General features: G+C 30.1%; 1 protein-coding gene across 4 annotated transcripts in view; it reads right to left on the reverse strand.

The window, feature by feature from the left end:
• Nucleotides 1-12,118, reverse strand: part of LOC105845233 (mucin-2) — a 135,210-nt gene that overhangs the window by 96,815 nt on the left and 26,277 nt on the right. For 2 of the 4 annotated variants that reach the window (XM_065801521.1, XM_065801520.1), the window contains exon 2: nucleotides 6,369-6,439. The gene's annotated coding sequence lies outside the window, so the exon portion shown is untranslated. The remainder of the gene's footprint in view (nucleotides 1-6,368; nucleotides 6,440-12,118) is intronic. The other 2 variants (XM_065801522.1, XM_065801523.1) reach the window with 1 other exon arrangement.

Genomic DNA, 12,118 nt, shown 5'->3' on the forward strand with positions numbered 1-12,118 from the left:
AAAATCCAAAGTTAGTGTTTTATTATCATCGTTAGGCATTGCTCTATCGTTTCCATATATTGAGATTTTATTTCTATGACAAAATTGCCAGGAAACAACGCAATTTCGATGCCAACATGTTTCAGGGCAAAACGAGACGTTTTGGTTTTTTGTTTGCCGATATCAGCCATGTTTATTTAGAAAGTTAAATATGGCTAGATACGGTTGTGTCTAGATCATATCCCACTCGCAATGATTTTACGGTATAAGTATTTTGCCGAACAACTAAACAGTGGACTGGAATGTTGCCTTTCCAAACCGAAACTCTCAATCGATGTGTTTTCACTTTACTGTGCCTATCCCTATATCAGTAGATATATGTACACTCACTATCTTTATCCCTAAGTAGTTTATTGTTCGGCAAATTACTAAACTCGTCAAAATCATTGCGAGAGTGATATGATTTAGACACAACCGTTAGATACTATGAGAGAAAAATTAAATGTGGCAATTTTTCTGAGCAGAACATGTTATGTTAAAGTTAAAAGAAATTTCATTGAGAAAAGCAGCTTTGATATACTACGTAAATAGACGGATTTAAAGAAAATTAAAGAGTTTATACTATTATTATACATAAAAAATCACTTGGTTCATTTAATTTAAATTCACTTATAGACAATCCATTTATTTTATGTAGTTAACTAATTGACTTTCAGTATCATCTGGTAACACTTGTTTAAATTTTAAACAAGTGTTACCCGATGATACTGAAAGTCAATTAGTTAACTACATAAAAGAAATGGATTGTCTATAAGTGACATTCAACAAGTTGTCTTCCAGTATGTTGAAAAGTACAAAATAGTTCATCCATTTAATAAATATAATGGTGTTGCAGGAAGAGATTTTGTAAGTGGATTTTTAAAGAGACAGCTAGTCCTTTTAATCAGAAAGCCTTGAGGGTTGTGTTTAAATCGTGTTTATGGTTTCTAAAGCAATTTTTTGAACATTTATTTCAATAATATAGAATTTGTTATGAAAAAGTACAGGCTTGAACCTCATTAAATTTTTAGCTGTGATGATTCAGGTATTACAACTGTACATAAATCATGTTAGTTATAACAATAATAGGAAAATAGTATAGTTATAACAATAAAAAGAAAACATTGTGTTTCTTCTGTAACTAGTGGTGAACGAGGTGTAGCGACAACTGTTGTTTTGAACCACTTAAAACTTTTTATAATATAGAATGTAGATCATGGTTACATAAGCATCCTGGACAAAAATAGCAAGTAATCAACTTAGAGATATATTCTCCAAAGCCTATCATGAAGCTGTCACTGTAGAAGTTGCCTGTTCTGGCCCTCGTACATCTGGAATTTATCTTGTGTCGGGATATAATTCCAGACATTAAGTTTAATAATGACAAAAGCTCTAATGCCAACTTACATAAACCTGATGAAATTGATTCACAAGTTAATTCAAGCGCCTTATTCACATCGTAATCAGGATGTTCAGAAAGTATTGATTTTAATATATTGATACCCTGCTTTTCTAATAATTTAGCTATTTCAAGGATCACTTTATTACCAAGGAAAGAAGAAGAACCACAAATTATAACAACATCACATTATAGAAAATTGCTATTCGAATCCTCTGAAAAATCAAAAAAAATAAAAGAACAAAAACTGAAAATAAATGTGCATTAGAAAAGGGAAATGTGCATTAGGAAAGAAAGAGTTGAAAGTTTAAGTGTTGAAAACTGGGAATGTTGTTTTTGTAATGGATTATGAAGTATGGCTGCAAAAGTATTGAAGTAAAATCAATGTTTAAAATGTACAAGATGAACTCATTTAGACTGTTGTTAATTTCAAAATAATAGTGAAGCATTTTGTGATTTATGTGACTAGTGACAGTGTGTTTGATTATTTGATTAACTAGTGACAGTTTGATTATATATTTTATTTGTTTGATTATATATTATGTATTATTATTAGCTTTATTATATTATAAAATGTTTATCATGCTAAACCTCTTAAAATTCTGTTTTGTTTATCGTTATTTATTTAAATTACTTAATAAAAAAATCTGCCTCATTTTGCCCCACATAGCGGGGCAAAATGAGACAGGATAGGTGTTGTCAATAAATGATCTCTGGTGACCAAACCACTGCAATTTTGCAACTCATGTTTTGTAATGTTATAGTAGGATTGTAGAAGATTTGAAAAATATTAAGTTCTTTTTTTAAAAGTTCTAAGACGGCCTGTATTAGATAAATTAGTGCTTAAGTGTCTCATTTTACCCCTCGTTACCCTACGTCTTTACCATCAACCTTGCCTTATACAAATTTTCTGGAATCTTGAATCTGAAGTCAATTTCAGTATTCCCTAAGTAACGGCGTTAAACTCTTAAGAGTCTTCTTTTCAGTGACTTCCATTTTTAAGGACGTGTTGGAAATAGCTAACGTCACGCGTTGTTGCTCTAGAAATCCTTGAGCAGAAGTTTCTTTATCCAATATCGTTGTATATGACCTCTAATGAAAAATAGCCTACAGACCTTAGAACTCTCGGATAGACCTAGATGTCAGAGCAACTCGATGGTAAACTACAACATTTTCCTTATTTATCGGATAGTTAATTTTTTCTAAGTCTTACATTTCTCTTTAAAGTCTACCAAATGTGTTACCTTGACTAATAGGGGTAAGTTGAGGAATTTTGATATAAAAATGAACTATCGTACACATAGAAACAACTTTGATAAGAAAGAATTATTCTTGCTAAAAACGAGTGTCCATTAAACTATACCATCTAAAAAAACAATTTTTACCTTAGTGTAGGATATGTGATATAATTTTATTAAGGTACAATTTTTTACTTTTCAAGGTATAAAATTGTTTGACAAATGATTTTAGAAGGTTGGAAATTATATTAAATATGAGATATGACATATACCATACTAAAGGTATATCTCATATCATAAGGTAGAAACTACTGCCTTTGTTTATAGTGTAGTCATAGATGTTCTTTACCTATCCTTTTTTTTAGTTCTGCGGTACTTTACTTTTGTTATAAATATGCTAGTTTAGTCCTGAGGTACAAGCGATCTCAGAGCACTGCAGAGTTTAGAGAACAAAGCTTTTTTAATCTATTTTATTTGAAATCTCATGAAAATTGTAAAAAACATTTTCTTTACTTTTTTGTATAGGATATAGAATATCTGTTTAAGATCTTCGATTTTTCTTTCTTATAATCTTAACAAGAATGATTGAATTTGAACAAATCTAATTCCCCTGTTTATACTGACAATAAAACATGTTTCGTCTTAAAACTTTTATATAACACAATATTTTTATATTGACAAAACAACCTCGCCATATTGTTTTATACAGTTTTTTACAGTACCATTTTCAAAAGCTTTTAAAATAAATTCTAAATGAAACGTACTTTACCGTCAATATGAACGGAGTATAACTGAATATAATAAGTTTAATTTCGAACAATCGAATTGAATAAGATTTATTTCGTGACATTATGTATGGTTTTAAAGTCGTAGCTTACAAAGCAATAAAACCTCTCCTTGAAAAATTAATTCACAAAAACAAATGTCTGATTATGAGAGCTGTCAATTAGCGTAGAAAAAAAAGTCAGAGATAGTGTTATTAACAAATATTTCATCTATAAAAAACTATTTTCAAGTTTTACCTCAACGATCTTCAAACTTAAATAAAAACGAGAAGAATGAGTTTGTTGCACAACAAATTCAAAAATTCATAGAAGAAGAAACTGGTATAGAATATTTGGAATAATCGAGAACTGATCTTTGAACAAATCAAGCAAAAGAAGCGATTGAAGATAAATTGGATAAAAGTTTGAATACAAATTGCCCTGATTACCACGATGCTGTAAATTGGGCTACGTTGACTAATATAAAAACTGAAATTTTTAAAATTGTGGCTACTTCATTTACGCTTTCCTCTAAATATTTAATAAAATATAGTGGTTTCTGTCATAAAAAATATTTAAAAATATTAAATACAAATACATTTCATCATATAGAGCAGTTACAAGACCGGAGAGCCTGAAGAAGAAAAAATCTTATCATCAGGAACTTTTGGTAATTAAAAAGAGGATAGTAGTGGATTGTTAGAAAGAATCAAGTAAAGAATTATTACCAATCGAAATTGGCATTATGTTAAGTAATGTTCTTTTTGAATTTTTTGAGCGGTATGGGCTTCTCTAAGTTTACAACTCAGGCTTGTAAAATGTTCAGTCGATAATAGCCAAAAATTTAATATCAATTAAAACAATATACAACAATTGAGATTTAAAGTTTAAAATTTGAAATGTTTATCAATGCGATTCTTAAATTGATTAACGTTTGTTGACTGAATGATTTCTTGTGTTTGTACATTCCAGTCATTTACACCTCTATTAGAGAAAAAGTTATGTCTTATTTTGTTAAACTTGCAGTTATTGTGTGTTTTATTGATTCTTTCTGTATTTTTAGTTTATGACCTTTTGCTCGACCAATAAAATTAAATATTTAGTTGGTTTATGCATAATTCGCTTTATTAATTTGAACATTTGGATTAAAAACCTCGCCTTCTCCTTCTTTCTAATGAGGGTAATTTTAGTTTTAAATTTCTTTTATTTAAATAAAAGAAAATTATAACTAAAATTACCCTCACATTTTGATTTTAGTTTTGAAAGTAAATAATTCTTGCTGCATGATTCTGTTGCTTGAGGAGACATTCGAGTTTAGATTTGTTTGTACTACCCCAAACAATACTGACATATGATAAGTAACTATGAATGAATGCAAAATATAGCTGAGTAGATTTGTCTAAGATTTGGCGGGTTTTATGTAATACCAATAATTTTTGACATTTTATTGCGAATATATTTAATATGAACTTTCCGGGATTTGTTTTCATCTATTAAAACACCAAGTAATTTGTTTGTGAAAGAGCGCTCAATTTCGATATTATCTGTATATAGCATTGGTAATGATGTAGGAATATACTAAAACTTTCGTTTAGAATGGAATAAGGAAAACTTTTATTAGTGTTTAAAGATAGCGCTAAGCCAGTTAGATATTTGTTTTAGTTCTTTGTTTGCCATTAGAAATAGAGAGATAATGTTACTGTGAGAATAAAATAAAATTGTGTTGTCTGCAAATATGATAGTAGAAATAGTATATACATCGTTGACAAAGATTAAAAACTGTAGAGGACTTAAGATGGAGCCTTGTAAAACCCCACATAATATTTTAATTTTTTTTTTGTCTGAAAACCCTTATTTAGACATATAAACTAATTTTGATCAGACAAGTAATTGCTAACCAATTCATGGCATACTCCATAATATTTTAGTTTTTCTTGTAAAATCTAATGATTAACGGTGTCGCATACTTTTGACAAGTCTAGGGGGATATACCTAAAGTCTCGGATTTACAACATCGGATGTCTTAGGCTGAGTCAATTTTTAGAACCCTTAAAAATATTTCGAATGAAAAGCCATTATATAGTATTTATAGTATTAAACTGCTTGTTGTTCGCTTTTGTATCTTGAGTTCTGTAGTTTAGCGCTACGGTTTTTATATAGGTTTGTTCTAGAGTTCCATCGTGCAGAACTAATCTCAAAATTTCAAATATTGAATATAATATCATTTTATGTATCAGAATATCATATCCCCTATGTATAAATATTAGAATATCATATCCCCTATGTATAAATATTAGAATATCATATTCCCTATGTATAAATATTAGAATATCATATCCCCTATGTATAAATATCTTATCCGATATAAAACTTAGTAAAATATTGCATATATTATAAAGTTATATATTAGGATATCATATCCCCTATGCATAAATATTTTATCCGATATAAAACTTAGTATATATAGAATATAATATCAATTTTTTATTCAAATATCATATTATTCATACTAAAAACATTGTTAATATTGACTTTTTTTTCGAACGGCTTCGGTGCACTTTTAAATGCTAAAACTTTAAATCGGCGAACTCACTTTTTTTTTTTAAATAGTTATATTTTATTGCTTTGAAAATTTTTTAATTTTAATAATGAGTTTGACAAAGAGCGTTTGGTATTCTTTTTCATGCTGAGCGATTTTAATAACAAGTTTATAAAAATGCAGAAAGTTTAAAATTTTAATGTCAAAATTTTAAATTTTAAAATTTAAATTTCAAAATCAAAACCATTTGTTTGATTTTGAAACATTTTTGTTTTTAAAACATGTTTTAAAAAGAAGTTAGCATGAACAGTAGTTATATTACAGGAAAAGCCTGTACAGATTACGGGGATACGAGTACGAGCTCGGGTGTATCTATTAAATGCAAAGTATTAAAAAAATTAAATAATTACTTTAAATAAGTAAACACTTAATAATAAATTAACAACCATTTTACGCTTATAGTTAGCATATCTTCAAAGATCTAAAAAAAGAAAGAAAATGTATGAAAAACTCATATCCTCCCAGGAAAAAAAAGTTCTATAGAATTTCAATAAACTTTTGGAATATATGGTCTATAGAATTTCTATAGAATTCTAGAAAACTTCTATAGAATGTCTATTAATTTCTATAGAAATTGCTACAAAACTTTATTTTCTATATAATAAAAAGTAGAAAAAAAAGTTCTATTGGAATTTCTATAGAAATTAACAGAGATTCTATAGAAATTTTATAGAATTCTATAGAATTTCTATAGACCATATGTTCCAAAAGTTTATAGAAATTCTATAAAACTTTTTTTCCTGGGCTATGAAGTGATGCAAATAATGTTAATATAACAAAAATAAAAAGATAATAATTAAAAAAACAATTATAAAAAAATTTAATCTTAATTTTAAAGAAATTAAACTTATTTTGAAAAATTTAGTGTATTGAGTTATTTATTTTAGAACTTTTAAAGTCTCTGCGAACAAGAGCGCGTAAAGCAAAAAAATTAAATTATTTTAGAGCGATGTTTTTTTCCTTTTTTATTCGATTCACTCTCAACAAGGCTGTAAGCAAAAACTGTTAAGTTAGAAGTAATTGGAAGAAAAAAAAAGAGTTAAAGAGCAAGAAAACAGTTAACAGAAGACTTGAAAAGTTGAAGGTTATATGAGTCAGAAAAACATGAAGATGGGAAAGAGGTCCAAAGCGTCGAAGTGCTGGGAAAAAAACTAGAGGAATAAAAGTTTTTAGAGCATGCATGGACAGATACAGTAAAAGAATGGGGTTTTGCTAAATGACAAGTCAAGCGATATGAGTTTTAGTTGATGAAACTAGAGATGACAGCTCCTTTGAGCAGCGACCATGATAGCATTTGTAGAAAAGAGAAAGATATGCAACTTTACGACAATGGAAAAGAGGATCAAGCTTAGCAGATAGAGCGGTTCCAACTAAGTTTAGAATGCGTTTTTAACCTTTTCTAGAAAAAAAAAGAGCATTATTAGAAAAACCAGCTCAAATATGACAACGGTGTTCTATACAGGGACAAATAAGAAATTTGTAGAAGCAGAGAAAGAAATCAGAAGTAAGAAAATGACGAGTACGATAAAGAGAGGCAACTTTAGCGGATGCTAATTTAGTAATCATTTTTATATATGGTTTCCTTGAAAGGTTAAAAGTAAACTATAGCCCAAAAAGACGTAAAGACTAGAACTCATTAAGAGAGTTGATATTTATTAGTATAGGAAAGTCAACAATATTGTGATAGTTGTTTTCAATAAATAACTGAGTTTTTTTTGACTTAAAATTTACAAGTCACTGCGAGCCCCAATCAGTTACAGAAGTGATATCAGATTCAAGATCGGCTAACTGTTCTAAACGATCAAAAAGATAAGACTTTTTGTCAAGACAAGAGTATAAAGTTGAGCAAAAAGAACCGCTTTAGATGCAAAGTTGTCGAGAAGATCATTTATGTAGAAAGGAAACAAAACAGGACCAAGGATAGAATCTTGAGGTACCTCAGAAGTTACTGCAAAAAGAGAAGAGTATTGGCCTTCAAGGTTGACTTTATAAAAACGGTTAGAAAGAAACAACTTGATCATCTCAAAAACTTTCACAGATACACCTAATGAAACAAACTAATGGAGAAGACCAACATGCCCAACTTTGTCAAAAGCTTTAGATATGTCAAGACTAATAGCAAGATGGGATGTGAAATATTTGTTTATTAAAGACTCTAAGACCTTGCTAATAACAGAAAGAAGACTGATTGGATGATAATTGGATGAGTTAGAATGTTCACCAGAGTTTTTGAAAATTAGAACAACATGTGCCATTTTCCAGCAGACAGGAAAACAAGATTAAGTCAAGCACTTATTAAATAGTTTAGAGAAAATTGAAGAGAGTTCTGGTGAATAATTTTGTAAGACTGTGACAGGAATGTTGTCTGGACCACAAGCCATAGATGAGTTTAATCGAGATATGACTTTGGCAATCGAAGCGGAGTGATTTGAATGTCTAAGAATGGGTTAACCTATTTAATTGGAATGAATGAAAAAAAACGGCAATAAGATTCATGAGTCGAATTCAAAGAAAAGTTTTTTGCAATTAGTTTTGCCTTATCCGTGGAAAAGGTAATAAGATCAGTCCAATGAATGAGAGATGAAATGTTAGACCTTCCCTTGTTAATGATAAAGCTGTTAAAAACTTTGCAAAAGTCTCTAGAGCCTAACTTCTAAGATAAGATACAAGATTTAATGAACTGAGAATAATAGAGCTTAGCATCAAACATCACCTTTTTTCCATCAATTTCTTGCAATAATAGATAGCTTTTTACTCTTAGGAGAGTTGCTCTTTTTAAAAAAAAATTACAATTCGATTCAGCAGCTGCGCAAGAGAGTGAAAACCATGGAGTAGAATGAGACTTGACTTGAAATCGACAAGAAAGAGTAAAAGATACCATTCTTGGCTGATGATTTTCAGTCAGTTTTAGAGTAATAGTAAGTAGTGCAATGATCAAATCAAAGGAGTGATGGTAAATAATTAGGGTTGTTAGGAAAACGAGTCATAAAGCTAACTATCTGAGTAAGAAATTGAGATATGAAGATGTTATAGGCTTTAGTACAAGCAGGATCAGTGGTATTAGAGTTAAGTCATTCAGTGTGATAAGCATTAAAATCACCAATAACAACAATATTGGCAGAGGGGTAAAGAGTGACGGCATGGTCAGTTTGATCAGAAATTACATCTAAAAGAGTGAAGTCTTGGGAAGAAGGAGAAAGATAAAGAAAAAAAGAGAAAAGTGTGAATATAAAGAGGTGCCAAACGAAAGCATATAAAAGAATGGTCAAAAGACTTGAACCTGGTTTCACGACAAATAGGTGAATTGATGCGTATTTATACCCCCAAGACAAGCATGTCACTATTGGAATTTTCGAAAATCAAAGGATAGTACCCATCAACACTGAGGTCTGAGGTAGGAACAGCAGAATTTAAATTGTTCTTACTAAGAGCAAGCAAGTCTGGTGAATCTCCAAGAGGTAAAGTTCAACTGGCGGAAGGTTGCTCCGCATCAGACTAATATTAGTAAAAGATATATTAAAGCAGTTCGGTGGTGGGGATGGTTTTGTATGTTTCATAATTTGGATTACTTTTGGCATGATTTAAGTTTAAAGAGAACTTGACTCTTTTATAGATGGAGCACGGCCTCCTAAGATATATATACATTAGGGATATGACAATTTTGCAACCCTATATCCCCATACTAAATTTAGTGGAGATTTTGTGCAAAAATCAGAAAAATAACAAGCATTTTTACTATATGTCAAAAAAGTTCACCCCCAATTATAAATATTTGTAAATTTTTTTAGAAAAATGTAGTTTTGCAACACATCTTCCACTACTTTATAGAAACCAATAAACATGTATAATTAAAATTTGTCTACTGTGTATTTGACAATAAGTATTTAATATTTAGTTTTTCTATGCTATGGCATAATGGCATTAAGTCTTGCATCACTTTCACAGCACGTTCTGCACATATATTTGAACGTTGTGTTGGTATTGGTGTTGGCTCAGTGGACCAAAACCTTTTCAATGATTTCAATGCTTTAGGATGCTCATTGCATGCTTCTAATAGATTAACAAAGTCTGCAGGATTGAAGTAGTGACCCCCAAACCATATATCACCCCATGAACCACAGATGAAGTCACATGCTGCTTGAGCTGATTCTGATTCTTGGTATTCTGGTACTAAAATGTAAGCAAGTAGAATAAAAATGGCTCTCGAATTCCACCTTGCATTGCTTATAGCAGAAAGTGATTTGAAATTAACTTTTGGAAAGTTACCTGTGCTTTTAAACTTTCTATAACATGCTATTAAGTGATTCAGGAAATCCATGTCATCTCTCCAGCGAGTTCGCTTCACTTTTGTCATAGGATTTCCAATATTACTAAACAATAGCTTCAAGTTCTCGTAATCTTGCTGCAACCTTGTCACAAAAGGGTAATGGAGATATGGTGACATTGTCGATCCTTCAAAAAGGTCATTCATGACATGTTTCAAAAGAGTATCTAGAATATGGTGTTGGCATCCAATAAAAACAGGCTTTTCTTGTCCAATGGTTTTAAAATGTTTCTGTAACCGTGTAACTACACCATTTCTTAATCCTGTATTTGTAGATGTTGTGTCAGATACAATCATTTTTATGGCTGGCCACAGCTCATACTAATCTAGAACATGCTTTATCCCATTATATATTGTTTCACTTTTTCCATTCATCATTTCCAGAACAGCAAGCCTAACCTCTCTATTTTCATTTTTCAAAACAACTACTTGATGTTCCATTTTCTTTATTTGTTTTCCATCAAAGTGCAAAGACCACTTTTCATTTTTTAGGTTTTCCATATAGTTTGCTTTCAACTTTTCTCCTTCTTTCATAACACCTTTGTAGATACCACTTTGCGTTGGAGTATGAATAGAAATACCACTTTCTGAAAGAGTTTTACAGACTTTATGTGCTTTTTTGGTACTAATCTTAGCAGAAATCACTTAATTTACTGCTGAATTTGTTTTTTGTTTTTTAGATGATGACGAAGGACCTTCAGCTTCAATATCACTGCTGGAACACTGCTCTTCACTTTCTGAAGGTTCTCCTTCACTAGCTGATTCAACAAAATCTTGTCCTTGACTGATGGACATTTGTTTCTTTATCAACACAAATTTTCTTGGATGAATACCTTCAGCATCTTTAATTGTGGTACAATATCCAGCTCTTCCATTCGTTGACTTTTGAAGACAATAAAATTCTTTATCTTCCTGACACAACCATTCAACTTTCTCATTGGTTATGTCAAACAATCGTGTAAAATTTTGAGTTTCGGGTTTTCGACTATCTTTGTCAAGTTTTTTCAATACATTTTCTATTTTTCTTTCTGCTGCCGATTTCTCTTGTTGAATAGGAATATTTAGCTTTCTCCATAGCAATTTAGTTTCTTCAGCCACAATTGCAATTCTCTCCTTTCTACTTTTCACATTTGATGACAAACTTTTAAATCGATCAATGATACGCTGTTCTGTTGGCATCTTATTCATTTCACTAATACTTTTAACAACAGTAGTACATTTTCTGGAAGTTTTAGCTTTTTCAAACCTTACTAAATTTGATTCCCAAACTTTCTTATTCTTGTTTGAAGCAACTCTATTTTTGGACATAATGTTCAAAACACAAGATAACAGTTTGACAAAGTTAAAGAAGACAATTCCGGTTATATACAAAAAACCAATTATAAAATGCTGAAGCACTTCCGCGCGGTCCAACAGGGTTCAAATCGAAAATTGTAGTTATTAAAAGTTTCAGTTATCTCGTAAAGAAACCTGTAGAATTTATGATGTTTGTGATCACAGTCGTATATTGAGTAAGATTGGGTTCTCTATTATATTTCTAATTTATAACTCACTAAAAAGATAGGAAAAATTATTTTCAGCTTGAGGGGTGATCTTTTTTGACAATTTACATAAAAAAAATATATTTTATGTTTATAAATATAATTTCTCCACTCATGGTTACATGGGGAATAAAAAATTCTTACATTTTTTTTTTAGTCATACCCCTAATATATATATATATATATACATATATATACATATTTATATATATATATATACATATATATCAACTGA

This window comes from Hydra vulgaris, chromosome 07, assembly GCF_038396675.1.
Source record: "Hydra vulgaris chromosome 07, alternate assembly HydraT2T_AEP".
In the NCBI taxonomy this organism is placed as follows: domain Eukaryota; kingdom Metazoa; phylum Cnidaria; class Hydrozoa; order Anthoathecata; family Hydridae; genus Hydra; species Hydra vulgaris.